Raw genomic sequence first — 18,911 nt, forward strand, 5'->3', positions numbered from 1 at the left:
GCCAGTTCCATGCTGCAGTCTGGCGTCCAGCGCCAGAAACAAGCTGCAAAGTGGAGCTCAATGCTAGAAACATGTTACAAACTGACATTCAACTCCAAGAATGACCTCTCCACGTGTAAACTTCAAGCTCAGTCCAAACACACACCAAGTGGGCCCCAGAAGTGGATTTATGCATCAATTACTTACTTCTGTAAACCCTAGTAGCTAGTTTAGTATAAATAGGACTTTTTACTATTGTATTGAAGGAGGAGATAATCATTTGATCATCTTTTGATCCTTTGATCATGTTTGGGGGCTGGCCATTTGGCCATGCCTGAACCTTCATCACTTATGTATTTTCAACGGTAGAGTTTCTGCACTCCATAGATTAAGGTGTGGAGCTCTGCTGTTCCTCATGATTTAATACAAAGTACTACTGTTTTTCTATTCAATTCAACTTATTCCGCTTCTAAGATATCCATTCGCACCCAAGAACATGATGAATGTGATGATTATGTGACGCTCATCATCATTCTCACTTATGAACGCGTGCCTGACAAACACTTCTGTTCTACATGCAAACAAGCTAGAATGAGTATCTCTTAGATATCTAATACAGAGGACCGAGTCTGAGATATTAGAATCTTCGTGGTATAAGTTAGAACCCATGGATGGCCATTCCTGAGATCCGGAAAGTCTAAACCTTGTCTGTGGTATTTCGAGTAGGATCTGGGAAGGGATGGCTGTGACGAACTTCAAACTCGCGAGTGCTGGGTGTAGTGACAGACGCAAAAGGAGGGTGAATCCTATTCTAGTATGATCGAGAACCTCTAGATTTTAATAAAAATTGTTAGAGTTGACTCTGATAGTATCTCCCCCCCATTTCTTGAATTCCTGCTTTTATCAAAAACTGTTGTGGAGACGGGATTTGAACCCGTGACCTCAAGGTTATGAGCCTTGCGAGCTACCAAGCTGCTCTACCCCGCGTTAAAGAGAAGAATTGACAACTAATACAGAGTTATTAGACAAAGAGATTTTGGGGATCTAAAATTGGATGATCCATTTTGCTCTTTTTTTTAAAAAATTTATAAACAATTTTGTTCTTGCATTTAAAATCCCTAGAACCTGAAAAAAATGATTTTGCCATTTTTTTTTAGTTTTTAGTTTCGTTAAAATGGGATGAAAGAAGGCAAATGGATTTCGGGTAATAGCCGTGCCGTGACAGAGCATTTGGACCTTTTTCACAGAGAGGATGGGATGTAGCCATTGACAACGGTGATGCCTTACAGAAAGCTTGCCATGGAAAGGAGTAGGAATGATTGGATGAAGACAGCAGGAAAGCAGAGGTTCAGAGGAATGAAAGCATCTCTATACGCTTATCTGAAATTCTCACCAATGATTTACATAAGTATTTCTATCTTTATTTTCTGTTTATTTATTATTATTATTCGAAAAGTCCATAACCATTTGATATCTGCCTGACTGAGATTTACAAGATGACCATAGCTTGCTTCATACCAACAATCTCCGTGGGATCGACCCTTACTCACGTAAGGTTTTATTACTTGGACGACCCAGTGCACTTGCTGGTTAGTTGTATCGAAGTTGTGAATGAAAATGATTTATTAATGACGTGCGTACTGAGTTTTTTGGCGCCGTTGCCTGAGATCACAATTTCGTGCACCAAGTTTTTGGCGCCGTTGCCAGGGATTGTTCGAGTTTGGACAACTGACAGTTCATCTTGTTGCTCTGATTAGGTAATTTTCTTTTTGTTTTATTTTCAAAAAAAAAATTTGTTTTCAAAAATCTTTCAAAAAAAAAATTTCTTTTCCTTCTGTTTTCGAAAATTATTCTAAATTTTTAAGAATGAATTCTAAAGTTTCAAAATGGTATGCTGAAGTTTGGTTGGCCATCAAGCTTTAGACTAACCTGGTATGATTCCTGGAATCTTGATTGAGGACTTTGAATTCATTGCTTCCTTTTCCCTATATGTTTTCAAAAAAATAAAAATATCTAAAAAAAAAAATAATAAAATCATAAAATCAAAAATATTTTGTGTTTCTTGTTCGAGTCTTGAGTCAATTTTTAAGTTTGGTGTCAATTGCATTTTTTTTTAAATTTATGCATTTTTCGAAAATTCATGCATTCATAGTTTTCTTCATGATCTTCAAGTTGTTCTTGGTAAGTCTTCTTGTTTGATCTTGATGTTTTATTATTTTGTGTCTTTTGTTATTTTTCATGTGCATCTTTGCATTCATAGTGTCTAAGCATTAAAGATTTCTAAGTTTGGTGTCTTGCATGTTTTCTTTGCATCAAAAATTTTTTGATGTTCATCATGATCTTCAAAGTGTTCTTGGTGTTCATCTTGACATTCACAGTGTTCTTGCATGCATCATGTGTTTTGATTCATAATTTTCATGTTATGAGTCATTTTTTATGTTTTTCTCTCTCACCATTAAAAATTCAGAAATAAAAAATATATCTTTCCCTTTTTCTCTCATAAATTTTCGAAAATTTGAGTTGACTTTTTAAAAATTTTTAAAATCTAGTTGTTTCTATGAGTCAAATCAAATTTTCAAATTGAAAATCCTATCTTTTTCAAAATCTTTTTCAAAAATTAAATCTTTTTCATTTTTCTTATTTATTTTTGAAAATTTTAAAAATATTTTTCAAAAATCTTTTTCTTAATTTTATCTCATAATTTTCGAAAATATTATCAACAATTAATGTTTTGATTCAAAAATTTCAAGTTTGTTACTTGCTTGTTAAGAAAGATTCAAACTTTAAGTTCTAGAATCATATCTTGTTATTACTTGTGAGTCAAATCATTAATTGTGATTTTAAAATTTCAAATCTTTTTCAAACAAATCTCTTTTAATCATATCTTTTCAAACTTTGATTTCAAAATCTTTTTCTAACTTCTTATCTTTTCAAATTTAATTTTCAATCATATCTTTTTAATCAATTTTCAAAATGAATTTCTATCATATCTTTTTAAATCTTATCTTTTTCAAAAATTTAATTTTAAAATATCTCTTCTAACTTCTTATCTTCTTATCTTTTCAAAATTGAATTTCAAATCTTTTTCAACTAACTAATTAACTTTTTGTTTGTTTCTTATCTCTTTCAAAACTACCTAACTAACTATCCCTCTCTAATTTTCGAAAATACCTCCCTCTTTTTCAAAAATTCTTTTTAGTTAATTAATTGTTTAAATTTTAATTTTAATTTTAATTCTCCTTTAATTTTCGAAAATCATCAACTTCATTTCAAAAATTAATTTTTGAAATTCCCTCTCCCTCATCTCCTTCTATTTATTTATTCATCTACTAACACTTCTTCTCACCCAGAAATTCGAACCCCTTCTTCTCTCCTGAGTTCGAATTCTTCTCTTCTTCATTCTCTTTCTTCTTTTCTTCTACTCACACAAGGGAACCTCTATACTGTGGTAAAAAGGATCCCTATTATTATTTTCTGTTCACTTCTTTTTCATATGAGCAGGAGCAAGGACAAGAACATTCTTGTTGAAGCAGACCCTGAACCTGAAAGGACTCTGAAGAGGAAACTAAGAGAAGCTAAATTACAACAATCCAGAGACAACCTTACAGAAATTTTCGAAAAGGAAGAGGAGATGGCAGCCGAAAATAATAATAATGCAAGGAAGATGCTTGGTGACTTTACTGCACCAAATTCCAATTTACATGGAAGAAGCATCTCCATCCCTACCATTGGAGCAAACAATTTTGAGCTTAAGCCTCAACTAGTTTCTCTGATGCAACAAAACTACAAGTTTCATGGACTTCCATCTGAAGATCCTTTTCAGTTCTTAACTGAATTCTTGTAGATATGTGATACTGTTAAGACTAATGGAGTAGATCCTGAAGTCTACAGGCTCATGCTTTTCCCGTTTGCTGTGAGAGACAGAGCTAGAATATGGTTGAATTCTCAACATAAAGATAGCCTGAACTCGTGGGATAAGCTGGTCACGGCTTTGTAGCCAAGTTCTTTCCTCCTTAAAAGTTTAGTAAGCTTAGAGTGGATGTTCAAACCTTCTGACAGAAAGAAGGTGAATCCCTCTATGAAACTTGGGAGAGATATAAGTAACTGACCAAAAAGTGTCCTTCTGACATTCTTTCAGAATGGACCATCCTGGATATATTCTATGATGGTCTGTCTGAATTAGCTAAGATGTCATTGGATACTTCTGCAGGTGGATCCATTCACCTAAAGAAAACGCCTGTAGAAGCTCAAGAACTCATTGACATGGTTGCTAATAACCAGTTTATGTACACTTCTGAGAGGAATCCTGTGAGTAATGGGACGCCTCAGAAGGAGGGAGTTCTTGAAATTGATACTCTGAATGCCATATTGGCTCAGAATAAAATATTGACTCAGCAAGTCAATATGATTTCTCAGAGTCTGAATGGAATACAAGCTGCATCCAATAGTACTCAAGAGGCATCTTCTGAAGAAGAAGCTTATGATCCTGAGAACCCTGCAATAGCAGAGGTGAATTACATGGGTAAACCCTATGGAAACACCTATAATCCTTCGTGGAGAAATCACCCAAATCTCTCATGGAAGGATCAACAAAAGCCTCAACAAGGCTTTAATAATGGTGGAAGAAACAGGTTTAGCAATGGCAAGCCTTTCCCATCATCCACTCAGCAAAAGACAGAGAGTCCTGAGTAGGATCCATCTAGCTTAGCAAATATAGTCTCTGATCTATCTAAGGCCACTCTAAGTTTCATGAATGAAATAAGGTCCTCCATTAGAAATTTGGAAGCACAAGTGGGCCAGCTGAGTAAAAGGATCACTGAAACTCCTCCTAGTACTCTCCCAAGCAATACAGAAGAAAATCCAAAAGGAGAGTGCAAGGCCATTGAAATGACCATCATGGCCGAAACCACAAAAGAGGAGGAGGACGTGAATCCCAGTGAGGAAGACCTCCTTGGACGTCCAGTGATCAATAAGGAGTTTCCCTCTGAGGAACCAAAGGACTCTGAGGCTCATCCGAAGACCATAGAGATTCCATTAAACCTCCTTATGCCATTCATGAGCTCTGATGAATATCCTTCTTCTGAAGAGAATGAAGATGTTACTGAGGAGCAAGTTGCCAAGTACCTTGGTGCTATCATAAAGCTGAATGCCAAATTATTTGGTAATGAGACTTGGGAAGTTGAACCTCTCTTGCTCACCAATGAACTGAGTGATCTGGATCAACTGAGATTGCCTCAGAAGAAACAAGATCCTGGAAAGTTCTTAATACCTTGTACCATAGGCACCATGACCTTTCAGAAGGCTCTATGTGACCTTAGGTCAGGGATAAACCTCATGCCCCTCTATGTAATGGAGAAACTGGGAATATTTAAGGTACAAGCTGCCAGAATCTCACTAGAGATGGCAGACAACTCAAGAAAGTAGGCTTATGGACTAGTAGAGGGCATGTTAGTAAAGGTTGAAGACCTTTACATCCCTGCTGATTTCATAATCCTGGATACTGGGAAGGAGGAGGATGAATCCATCATCCTTGGAAGACCCTTCCTTGCCACAGCAAGAGCTGTGATAGATGTAGACAGAGGAGAATTAATCCTTCAACTGAAGGAGGACAACCTTGTGTTTAAAACCCAAGAATCTCCTTCTGTAACAGTGGAGAGGAAGCATAGAAAGCTTCTCTCAGTACAGAGTCAAACAAAGCCCCCACAATTAAACTCTAAGTTTGGTGTTGAACTCCCATATCCATACTCTAAGTTTGGTGTTGGGAGTCTATAAAATTGACCTGATCACCTGTGTGGCTCCATGAGGGCCCACTGTCAAGCTATTGACATTAAAGAAGCGCTTGTTGGGAGGCAACTCAATTTTTATTTATCTAATTTTATTTTTATTTTTATTGTTTTTTCATGTTTTATTGGGTTCATGATCATGTGGAGTCACAAAATAAATCCTAAAATTAAAAACAGAATAAAAAAATAGCAAAAGAAAAATCACACCTTGGAGGAAGGACTTACTAGCGTTTAAACGCCAATAAGGAGCATCTGGCTGGCGTTCAACGCCAGAACAGAGCATGGAGCTGGCGCTGAACACCAGAAACAAGTATGAAGCTGGCGTTCAACGCCAGAAATATGCTGCATATGGGCGTTGAACGCCCAGAACAAGCATCACTTTGGCGTCTAAACGCCAGAAATGCATGCAAAGGCATTTTACATGCCTAATTGGTGCAGGGATGTAAATCCTTGACACCTCAGGATCTGTGGACCCCACAGGATCCCCACATACCTCCACTCACCTTCCCTCCTCATAATCCTATATCACCCTCTCTCTCTCCATTCACAATCATCCCTTCTGTTTTCCATTCACCACTCACATCTATACACCCAACCTACCTTCAAAATTCAAAAATCTCTTTCCCACCCAAGCCCACCCATATAGCCGAATACACACATCCCTCCATCTCCTCCATATTTTCTTCTTCTTCTAGTATTCTTTCTTCTTTTGCTCGAGGGCGAGCAACATTCTAAGTTTGGTGTGGTAAAAGCATAGCTTTTTTTTTGTTTTTCCATAACCATTGATGGCACCTAAGGCCAGAGAAACCTCTAGAAAGAGGAAAGGGAAGACAAAAGCTTCAACCTCCGAGTCATAGGAGATGGAGAGATTCATCTCAAGGTTCTATAGCTCAGTGGTAGAACATTTGACTGCAAATCAAGAGATCCCTGAGATACCTCAGGGGATACATTTTCCTCCACACAATTATTGGGAGAAACTAAGGGTGGAACATCAAAAGCACTCCATCATCCTTCATGAAAATAGAGAAGATCAAAGAGCAATGAGGGAGGAGCAACAAAGACAAGGAAGAGACATAGAAGAGCTCAAGGACATCATTGGTTCCTCAAGAAGGAAACGCCACCATCACTAAGGTGGACTTATTCCTTGTTCTTAAATTTTCTGTTTTTCGTTTTCTTATGTTAAATGTTTATCTATGTTTGTGTCTTTATTGCATGATCATTAGTGTCTAAGTGTCTATGCCTTAAAGTAGTGAATATGAATCCATCATCTCTCTTGAATGAAAAATGTTTTAATTACAAAAGAACAAGAAGTACATGGTTTCAAATTCATCCTTGAAACTAGTTTAATTATTTTGATGTGGTGACCATACTTATTATTTTATGAATGAATGCTTGAACAGTGCATATGTCTTTTGAAGTTGTTGTTTATGAATGTTAAATATGTTGGCTCGTGAAAGAATGATGAAAAGGAGACATGTTATTTGATGATCTGAAAAATCATAAAAATGATTCTTGAAGCAAGAAAAAGCAGTGAATACAAAAGCTTGCAGAAAAAAAAGAGAGAAACACTACAAGAAAAACACCCATTCGGGTACACTTGAAAAGTGTAGCTAAAAGTGAAAAAGAATGATGCCTTAGGCTACGGCTACGCTTTTTGGGCTACGGCTACGCTTTTTGGGGTGATTCCTATTCGGCCGTTGCCTATTCTCAAAGGCTACGCTTTTCTGCACCAAAGGCTACGCTTTTGGCGTTTGGGAATAGGCTACGTTTTTCAAGTGATGCTGTCCAGGACCAAAGGCTACGCTTTTCAGCTTTCATTTTTTCAGAATAGGCTACGCTTTTCAACCCTACTGCATCACTTGTAAAGCGTAGCCACATTGTATACCATAGCTACTTTTTATAAGCGTAGCCTTAGATCCCTCTTTTTTTTTTTGTATACTATAGCTACTATATATAAGTGTAGCCTTAGGTCCCTCATTGTTTTTTTTTATTTTCTATATATATATATTCTAATAATTTTTTTTTCTAAAACCTAATATTTAGTAATATGATTATATATATAATCTTATTTTTTAAAATTAAATTAATCAAAAATTATAAAATAAAAATAAATGCATAATAATACCATAAAATATTCTTTAAATAATAAAAATTATCCTTTAACAAAATATATTTATAATGAACTAAAAATATTGGGATGATCATAAATGAGTATTCATACATCTCACACTAAATTAAACATACCCATATCAAAATATACATCAGTTCACTTAGAATTTACTACTAATAAACTATAAAAAACCAAAATATTGTATCCTACATAAGTATCTTCTAATAAAAATTATTAACCTTCTGATAGATGAGAAAAAAATCTTGTTCTTTAAATATCTTGTTCGACGGTCGTATTTGGGAGATTTCTGGTTCTTCATCTGCCTCAAATCTTGTTCTGTAGGTTCTGGCAACTACAAAAGAAAAAAATCAAAATTATATAACACTTACTAAACCCCTTAAGACTTAAATTTGAAAGCATACATAGCACAAAAATGGAAAAAAATGAAATTCACAAACAAAATCAGAAACAAGGTAAAGAAGTGTATATCATACCAATTCAATGTGACCCTGAGGGAAATAGAAAACTCTGTCTTGAACACAAGGAACATCCATTAATGGCCCTGCACACAGCCTCCATAGCTCTTTAAACAAATCATCACCAGCCCCATCTGCCACAAAACAAAACACAAACATGTTGAAAACTTTGCATGATTTTTTTCAGACCAAAGATGGAAAGTTTTTCCTCTCATTTTTGCATTAAGATCTTCCTTAGTAACCTCCATGTTCACAAGGCAAAAGGGTCATTCACTTCATATTGAAAAATTAAAGGAAAACATTAAAAATGAAGGGTCCCAACAACATTAGTGAATTGCTAAAAGAACACAGACATTACTCTTTTTCAGCTCAACACTCACATTAACCAAACATGATAACAACAAAACCACATGAAAATAAATAAATAAGTGGGAGATATTGAGCAGAGGAAGAGATATTATTAGATCCATTAAGACTTAAAAGAGTCAAATATCTAAGGTAAAGAGTCAACCATAGTCTCTTGAAACTCAGCTCCAATAAAAAGATTGTTATGATAGTGACGAATAAAAAGATTGTTATGCAAATCTGTTTTACAATTACACATGATGTGTAGATAGAGTAGTTGGCACTAAGAAAATTAGAGGAGTATAGCAAAATAGGGTGACATTAAAACATGCAAGGTTTTGATAAATTGGAGCAAATAAATAAGAAACAGAAGAATCTATTGCCAATATCTGACCTGCGATAGTGTCGTGCAGTTTCGATCAGCAGTGGCATTGATTAGCACCTGACATGTTAAGTAAGTGAATAAGTGTGAGTATCAAAATTTTTTAAGGTGGAGTTAATGTCAAAAATAAAAACCAGATGAGGCAAACGCTGCTTGCGGACTTGCTCCCAGTATCGTCAACTATTCCATCCAATGAGTCCCCTTGTTCATTCTGGCGTGCCTGCAAATTTGACAACTCTTCACTACATTTCTCTTGCTCTTCTCCATCAGATGTTGAATTCACATCAACTGCTTCAACTAGCAGAGATGAATTCTCAGAACTGAAAAATCTTTCTCCAGAATCTCCAATCTTGTCATTAACTCCCATTGTGCATTCAGATTCTCTAGATATTGCAATTACTGATGCTACATGTTTTCCATCAATAGATTCTGAATCAATATTAGTAAGAAAGCTAGAGCAATGCTCTTCTATAGAAGCCTCTTGCCTCCTAAGTTTGAAATTGTGTATAGATAAATTTTGTGGAGTTTGAAATTGTGTATAGCTAAAAACTAAACCTTATTTTACCTGGGAAAATGTTAACAGAGATAAGAGGTAAGAAGAAATTAATTCAAGAACATCCATTTATCTCATTCTCATTTTCATTTTTTCTTTTCACTTCACCGGCACTTGTTCAATATATTTAAGGTAAGCATTCAAAGCGTATTTCTCTCAGAAAATTACAGGGAACAGATAATTTCAAAATTCTTTTAACCCCCAAAAACCCAAAAAAATGGGACAAGCTTGGTTGCTATTGTTTGACAAAAGATTTAAGGAAATCTCCCTTACTATATTTAAGCTCACAACATGTAACGGTGGTGTATCAAAAAATGCAATCCCATTCAACTCAGTGCCAGTCCACTTGTGCAAAATAATTTTTGGACCAGATGCTATCAAGAGATGGCCCTGAAGAGAGGCCAAGGCAGATATAGCTCCTTTTAATTCCCTTGAGTACACCTCTGAAACCTGTGAAAATGAACATTTAATAACTGTCCAAAAAAAGGCATCACTCAAGGTTTAGCCAAGTGACAAAAAATTCAGCCAAAATTTGAGAAAGCAACCCCAAAGATACCAGAGTTTGAGGATTATCGGTATTTTTTCCTAAAGAGAACAGCAGGATACGTCCTCTAGCAGCCACTTCTCCTTGCACATAAGCAGTGCCAACAGCCAAAAGTGTTTCATTTTCTTTGGAGGATGTATTCTACGCAAAAAGAAAAATCACAAAATGGAATTAGTGAGGCCAAGCAGCTAAAAACATGATCTATTCTATTATCATATTCAGCACTCAGAAGGAAAATACAATTACCAGCAGTGTAACCATTCTCACTGTAAGGGCATTTTCAGAAGTTTGCATAGGAATTGTTGCCTTTGTTTGCCAAGGGCCACCAGACTTATCTAGCTCCATAATACGAACCTCAAATTCATCAACAGAATAAAAACAGTTTTATTCAACAGACTTCTCACTCTGATGGTTGGAATCTTGTTCAACTAGAGAAACAACTTGATTAAGTGGTTTAGGAACCTGGTTTTATATCAATAAACAGTTTTGATTACTTTCTGAAAAAATTAGCAAACTGATTAATATTTTATAATATATGAACTGAACAAGCTACAACACAACTTACTAAACAGGACACAATCTAGTGAAAATGAACCTGAGCAGGACTAGTTAATATGGTCTGAATGTTTGATTCTTAACACAAATGTTGGAAATAACAATAAATATACTGTGGTTTTTTTTTCTTTTAATGCATCAATCATAAAAAAAAATTCAACCACAAGGAATACTCATAATCATATTTAAGGCCTAATAAATAAAGAAATAAAAAAAGAAAAGAATACATCTATCTTACAGGAACTGAGACAATAAGTGGATATAGATTCTTCTCCGCAAAGTATGTTACTTGATGTGGGGTGGCCTTCAGTGGAATCTAAGGATGACAACAGATTAGAAAATTCAAGAAATAAGGGATTGTATACATGAGACAATAATTAGTGATGATGTCTTGGCATAATTAGAAATCAACCATATATCTTGGCAGCTTCCACGATGATTCTGGGCAGCTCCAGTGATGGTGGAAGACCTTCAGGAACAGCCAAACAGAAACGTTGGTTCCCGCAGCAGTAATGACAGTTACAGTAGCACAAGGAATCCGAACTCAACGAACTCAAGGGCAGAATCAGCTCAGGGCAGTGGACGTTGAATATGATTACGACGGCAATAGGGCAGTAGCAACTCACCCCCGCTAGTGGCTCCAATCGCAGCAACTCCAAATCGACGGCAGCAGCGACTTGAACGGCAGCGGCGATAGAAGCTCAGTGACAGTCGTGGCTCCAGCGACAAGCCCTTATAGCGGTGGCGACAGATCGACGGCTCAGGGTGAGGGAAGCTCGACGGTGCACAGCCACACGAGTACGACAGCGGCTCTTCGCAGCTTTGTTGGTGGTGACGGCGACGAGCCTGGCTTCGACGGCAGCGATCACGGGTAGCTCCTCTCGAATCTGTCTCTCTCTCTCTCTCATGTGCGACACGACGGCGGCATTCGACGGCAGGGAGGACGACTTTCCGCAGCTCTGAAGGAGACAATAGCTGCAGCGGCGCTGCGGTGGTGATGGCTGGGCAGGCCTTTCCTCTCCTCTCTTCTTCTCCCGATCCCTCTTCTCTCTACAGTGGCTGCTTTTGTTTGTTACGTTGAAGGAGGGTGAGGTTGCGGCTATTAGGGTTAGGAATTTTGGGAATTAGAGTTTTCTGAGTTAATTTGGGGGTTTTGGAATTTAGGGTTAGAAATTAGAGATGTTACAGTGAGTGGTGATGGCGCAGAGTCTTCTCTGGGTTGGGAGGGGCGCGAAGAAGGGAAAAATTAAGGTGGGGTTTTATGTTTTCATTTTATTTGGCTAAGTGTTTGTATGTGGATCATTTGTTGAAAATTGAAAAAAATTTTACTAAGTGTTAGACATTTGACTTGAGATACATTAGGCAATACTTTTAAAGCGCACCTGAAACTTGACAAATAGGTTACTCTTTAAAAGTGTATTTTTTGGTGTAAAAAGTGAACCCATAGCTTTTAAGATAAGGCTACGCTTTATAAGTGATATTTATAATACTTAAGGCTACACTTTTTAAGTGATGTCACAAATGTGTTTTCTATTCTCCTACAAAAAGGAAACACGGAGAAAAGCGTAGCCTATTCCTAGAATAGGCTACGCTTTTCAAATGTAGCTTAAAAAAAGTGTGGCTGAATGGGTATTTTTCTTGTAGTGAAAAGAAAAAAAAAGGCGAAAAAAAAAGAAAAAAAAAAGAGAAAAAGCAAGCAGAAAAAGCCAAAAGCTCTTAAAACCAAAAGGCAAGAGCAAAAAGCCAATAGCCCTTAAAACCAAAAGGCAAGGGTAATAAAAAGGGTCCCAAGGCTTTTAGCATCAGTGGATAGGAGGGCCTAAAGGAATAAAATCCTAGCCTAAGCAGCTGAACCAAGCTATCCCTAACCATGTGCTTGTGGCGTGAAGGTGTCAAGTGAAAACTTGAGATTGAGCGGTTAAAGTCAAGGTCCAAAGCAAAAGAAGAGTGTGCTTAAGAACCCTGGACACATCTAATTGGGGACTTTAGCAAAGCTGAGTCACAATCTGAAAAGGTTCACCCAATTATGTGTCTGTGGCATTTATGTATCCGGTGGAAATACTGGAAAACAAAGTGCTTAGGGCCACGGCCAAGACTCATAAAGTAGCTGTGTTCAAGAATCAACATACTGAACTAGGAGAATCAATAACACTATCTGAACTCTGAGTTCCTATAGATGCCAATAATTCTGAACTTCAATGGATAAAGTGAGATGCCAAAACTATTCAAGAGGCAAAAAGCTACAAGTCCCGCTCATCTGATTAGAGCTATGTTTCATTGATATTTTGGAATTTATAGTATATTCTCTTCTTTTTATCCTATTTGATTTTCAGTTGCTTGGGGACAAGCAACAATTTAAGTTTGGTGTTGTGATGAGCGGATAATTTATACGCTTTTTGGCATTATTTTTAGTATGTTTTCAGTATGATTTAGTTAGTTTTTAGTATATTTTTATTAGTTTTTAGTTAAAAATCCCATTTCTGGACTTTACTATGAGTTTGTGTGTTTTTCTGGATTTCAGGTATTTTCTGGCTGAAATTGAGGGACTTGAGCAAATATCAGATTCAGAGGTTGAAGAAGGACTGCAGATGCTGTTGGATTCTGACCTCCCTGCACTCAAAGTGAATTTTTTGGAGCTACAGAACTCTAAATGGCGCGCTTTTAATTGCGTTGGAAATTAGCCATCTAGAGCTTTCCAGCAATATATAATAGTCCATACTTTGAATAAGGATTGACGACGTAAACTGGCGTTCAACGCCAGTTCCATGCTGCAATCTAGCGTCCAGCGCCAGAAACAAGTTGCAAAGTGGAGTTCAATGCCAGAAACACGTTACAAACTGGCGTTCAACTCCAAGAATGACCTCTCCACGTGTAAACTTCAAGCTCAGCCCAAACACACACCAAGTGGTCCCCGGAAGTGGATTTATGTATCAATTACTTACTTCTGTAAACCCTAGTAGCTAGTTTAGTATAAATAGGACTTTTTACTATTGTATTGAAGGAGGAGATAATCTTTTGATCATCTTTTGATCCTTTGATCACGTTTGGGGGCTGGCCATTCGGCCATGCTTGAACCTTCATCACTTATGTATTTTCAACGGTAGAGTTTCTGCACTCCATAGATTAAGGTGTGGAGCTCTGCTGTTCCTCATGATTTAATGCAAAGTACTACTGTTTTTCAATTCAATTCAACTTATTCCACTTCTAAGATATCCATTCACACCCAAGAACATGATGAATGTGATGGTTATGTGACGCTCATCATCATTCTCACTTATAAACGCATGCCTGACAAACACTTCCGTTCTACATGCAAACAAGCTAGAATGAGTATCTCTTAGATATCTAATACAGAGGACCGAGTCCGAGATATTAGAATCTTCGTGGTATAAGTTAGAACCCATGGATGGCCATTCCTGAGATTCGGAAAGTCTAAACCTTGTCTGTGGTATTCTGAGTAGGATCTGGGAAGGGATGGCTGTGACGAACTTCAAACTCGCGAGTGCTGGGCGTAGTGACAGACGCAAAAGGAGGGTGAATCCTATTCCAGTATGATCGAGAACCTCCAGATGATTAGTGTAACGACCCGCTTCCAGAACGTTATGATCGTACCGAAAGTAAGGCGTTACCAACCTGCTTTCCTTTATTAACTATTTACTATTAAGCCTTTAGTTCGATATCGCGATTCAGTTTATGGAAAATTCCAGAAAAATTTTGTTTTTTATTAATTAAAATCATATAGCAAACATTTCAAGTAATAATAATCACATAATTTTTAATAATAATATCTGTCATATAAAAGATTTCAAATAAAACTCAGATACAAATCATATCCATCTGCATAAAATAAAAACTAAAGCTACAAAGGCGAGGGAATTTTATGAAAGAAACTCAAGTCATAAACTTAACTCATAAATAAATGCTAGAATCGCCCGCAGCTTCAAACCTGTGTCACTGAAAAGGTGGAGGATTTTGGGGTGAGCACAAACCACACGTTCTCAGTAGGGAATGGGAATGCCGTAAAAGTAATGATTGACATGCAAATAATTAACTTTGCTTAATAAACCCTCTTTGTCAAACCCTTTGAAATACTTTTTAATCTTACTTTAGATAAATAGTTACTTTCTTTAGATTCCTAAACCCAAAACAGATCTCAATCACAAAATTTGACATATTAAATATCCTTCAGCCACATAATTGATTCTCAGTCACAACAAACAGTTATCAATCATCTCTATACATTCACAAACTACTAGCATCAGTAAGTAACTCAATTAATCACACAAACAAATCACAATAAAACAAACAACACAATCACAGAGAAGTAATATAAGCAAACACAACTAAATGCAAATGTACAACCAATATGATGCATGTCTGTCCTAAGCAGGCCATGAGCTCACGTGTCAGTTTACACCCTGCAGCCCGACATTAGCTAGGAACAAGTCCCAGATATGGCTTCCGTTTGTGTCCTTAGTGCATATGTGTCGGTGGTAAAAATACCACTCCTTCGTGACTACCGGCAGTCGGCGCAAAGCCCGACCCCATAATATACGCACAAGGGGAAACAGTGATCCTCAGTTCGTGGGCGTCCCCGAGATCAATTCAAAAACAAAACAGAGATCTTCAGTTCGTGGGTTATACCCGAGATCAACATACAACAATTCATAGGTTATTCCCGTAATCAATGATTATTAGTCCATGGGTTTTTCCCGCATATAAAACAAATAACAATCTATAGGTTTCCTCGAGATCAATGATCATTCAGTTCGTGGGTACTTCCCGATTTTAACCAATTATCAATTCGTGGGCTTTTCCCCATAGTTAAACAACTAACAGTTCGTGGGTTTTTTCCGCCTTTTATCACTTTTCATTATCCTTTCTAAAACGCAACAATCCACATATCAATTCGTCATTCTCTTTTTTCCTTTGAGTTCTTAACATTTTTCTTTAAACCTTTCTTAACTTTCTCAGGCATTTATCCATAAAAATCTTAACCATCAAACTAGTCATAATCTCTACTTTAGCAATCTTGACTCAAGCCAACTTTAAAACTATCTTTCAGCTTAGTTCTCTATCAAAGACTCAAGAAAATCATTTATTTTAAATTCATTAAACACTTTTCAAAACATAACCTTTCATTAGAAGTAATCAAATAAAACTTCCTCAAGTTTACTTATTTTCCAAAGATTGAAAAATCATCTCTCTTTACTATTCAAATTCAAATATTATAAATTCATCAAACTTCTAAACAGCAATCCTTTATTTTAAACCCAAAACATAATTCTTTTCATATTAATTCAATCTCAAAACATGGTTACTTTCTTAAATAATTTATTTTGAAAGTATAAACCTTTTCTTGGTAAATCGACTTCAAAGTAGAATAATTCTTTTCTTAACTAAATAAAACTTAAATAATATCATTTTCCAAATCCAAATCTTCTAAAATAACTTTTCAAATAAAACCTCAGATTTTATAAAATTTCGGCAGCATCTCCCCTAAAACTCGGACTTAGCCACCCTTACGGGTTCTCTCTTTCTCCACAAATCACCAGCCCTTTTCTCAACAATTTTCAAACGGGCAATTCTCAATCAATCAGACATTCACAATTCATAATAATTAACAAGTCAATCATACTCCATAATTCCAACTAATCCATCAATCCAACTCCAATCTCATCAATTCATATTTACTTTTCACATATCATAGAATCCTTTCAAAATTAAACTTAATCAACTAGTAATCCCAAAAATCATCCTTTCATAATTCAAATTTTTTTTAATGTCATTTACTCTTTAGTAAAGTTACTATTTTGTTTTAAAAGTCAAATTTGAAGAGAATGATTTGGTAATCAAACTTCAATCTTTTAACCATTCTCAAACTTAATTCTAATTAATTATAAATCAACTTTAGCAACCATCAAAGCCAATTCCAAACAGTCGTTGTCAGTATCACAGCTGTTCCGTTACATCAGATAACTAAAAACAACAACAAGCACTTATTCTTAATAATCAAAATACAGCCACAACTTAGCCAGAATTAATCTTATCAATTAATCAATCACTCATAGCAACAGAACCAGTCACAATCACAGCCTTAATCTAAACTCCATTCATCAATTATCAAAACATTAGATTTTTAATAGTTAGCTCAACAGTTTTCGGTTTAATAAGTAACATTAAATAAATCATTCACAGCCCCATTTCAACTAATTTCAACCCGTCACAAGTCCATTTCATAGCCATTCCAATATACTAAAATTCCAATTCAATATCAAACAATTCGAAATAACTCACTCAAGATCAAAATCTCAGAAAACTCATCACATAAAATCAGTAATTCAAAATATAATTTTGATGCACGAAAAACTTGTCTCATAACAAATTTCCTTCGGCAAGTGTACCGAATTTGTCGTCAAGTAAAAACTCACAATAGAGTGAGGTCGAATCCCACAAGGATTGATTGATCAAGCAACTTTAATTAGAGGAATGTTCTAGTTGAGCGAATCAGAAATTTAGTTGAGAATTGCAGAAAATTAAATGGCGGAAAAGTAAATGGCAGAAAGTAAATTGCAGAATCTTAAATGGGAATGGGGGAATTGCTCATAAATGTAAATGACAGAAATTAAAGAGAATGGGTAAGATCAAAAATGGGAGTTCATTGGGCTTAGGAGATGTTGCATTCTCCGGATCAATCTCATTTACATCTCTTCCTCAATCAATGCACTCATTGATCTCATTGGCAATCTTAAGTGATTGAATTACAATTTCTTGTAATTGAATCTCTCAAATCTTGATCAATAGCCAATTCCTTGGTCAATTGCTCATGAGAAGAGATGAAGTATGGTCACTGATTATACCACATGCATTTCCCAAACCAAGTATTGAGAGGATTATAGTCACATATCCATCCAAACCCAATTTGGTCCAGCATGAGAAAGCATTTCTAGCTTGATCTCTTCATTCCTCTTCCAAGGTTCAGAAGAGATCCAAGTATGAATAGTTTTTTTTCCAAGATCACTATCCAATTGGATGAAGATCGAAAGCTTTCAAGTAAAATCAAGAGAAAAGATAGAAGAAGAATAATGAAAACTAGTATTGATCCATCAAATTACAACAGAACTCCCTAACCCAATGAAAGGGGTTTAGTTGTTCATAGCTCTGGAAAATGAAAAAAAAGATGGAGAATACATAATGAAAACTGGAAGTGCAGAGAAAGTAAATACAGGAAGTAGTTCTATGCTATTTTCCAACACCCGGAACTCCCTCAAATAATTCAAAGCTACTCCTATATATACTACTCTTTTCTTCTTCTAGTTGGTTCTTCAAGTCTTGGGCCTTTGGATCTTGAGTTTGAAGCAGTTCTTTTCTTCATTTGGGCTTGGCTTTACTTGCAGAGAGAAAGTGTAAAGTGGGCAGAGACTTTAGCTCAGGGCGTTAGGGGTGTTAACGTTTAGTGAAAATATGAGTTCAAGAATGTTAGTGACAATCAACTTTCTCACTAACGTTCCTAAGTAAAAGCCACGTTAACTTCAATGTTAGTAGCACAAACGTTGCCACTAACGTTGCCTCTAGGTCCTTCGCACACGTTATTGGGGCTTAACTTTCCCAATAACGTTGAAAAGCCCCCCTTGCTCCTACGTTAGAGCCCACGTTAACTTAGTTAACGTGGCTCTTTAACGTGGGCTTGCCATCCTTCGAGAACGTTAGTGACACTCAACATTGTCACTAACGTTCCAATGTGCCCCCATGTCTCACGTTAGAGCCCTTGTTAACTTAGTTAATGTGGCTCTTTAACGTGGCATTGCTTAGCCATCCCCAACGTTAGTGACAATGTTAAGTGTCACTAACGTTGGCTCATCTTTTACTCATCCACGTTAGCTTCCACGTTAACTAAGTTGACGTAGGAGTTAACGTGGCTCATAGTGGCTTGTGTGGCTCCTTCCAACGTTAGTGACAATGTTGAGTGTCACTAACGTTGGCCATCACCTTCTTCTCTCACGTTAGCCTCCACGTTAACTAAGTTAACGTGGAAGTTAACGTGGCTCCATGGGATTGTCTGGTTGCTTCCAACGTTAGTGACAATGTTGGGTGTCACTAACGTTGTCGACCACTCTTGCCTCTTCACGTTAGCTTCCACGTTAACCAAGTTAACGTGGGAGTTAACGTGGCATTGTGCACTTA

At 36.5% G+C, this 18,911-nt stretch overlaps 1 long non-coding RNA gene and 1 other non-coding gene across 2 annotated transcripts; both read right to left on the reverse strand.

Moving 5' to 3' along the window:
* Positions 1-892: 892 nt before the first annotated feature.
* On the reverse strand, positions 893-966 carry TRNAM-CAU (transfer RNA methionine (anticodon CAU)). The gene has a single exon. It is a non-coding gene; the product is annotated as a tRNA-Met (tRNA).
* A 9,103-nt stretch (positions 967-10,069) lies between these two features.
* On the reverse strand, positions 10,070-11,121 carry LOC140179804 (uncharacterized). The gene is made up of 3 exons (XR_011873625.1): positions 10,966-11,121; positions 10,419-10,634; positions 10,070-10,313 (listed from the first exon to the last, which is right to left on the reverse strand). It is a non-coding gene; the product is annotated as an uncharacterized lncRNA (long non-coding RNA).
* Between the last annotated feature and the right edge of the window lie 7,790 nt (positions 11,122-18,911).

The sequence above is a fragment of the Arachis hypogaea genome, chromosome 16 (assembly GCF_003086295.3).
Source record: "Arachis hypogaea cultivar Tifrunner chromosome 16, arahy.Tifrunner.gnm2.J5K5, whole genome shotgun sequence".
Taxonomy (NCBI): Eukaryota; Viridiplantae; Streptophyta; class Magnoliopsida; order Fabales; family Fabaceae; genus Arachis; species Arachis hypogaea.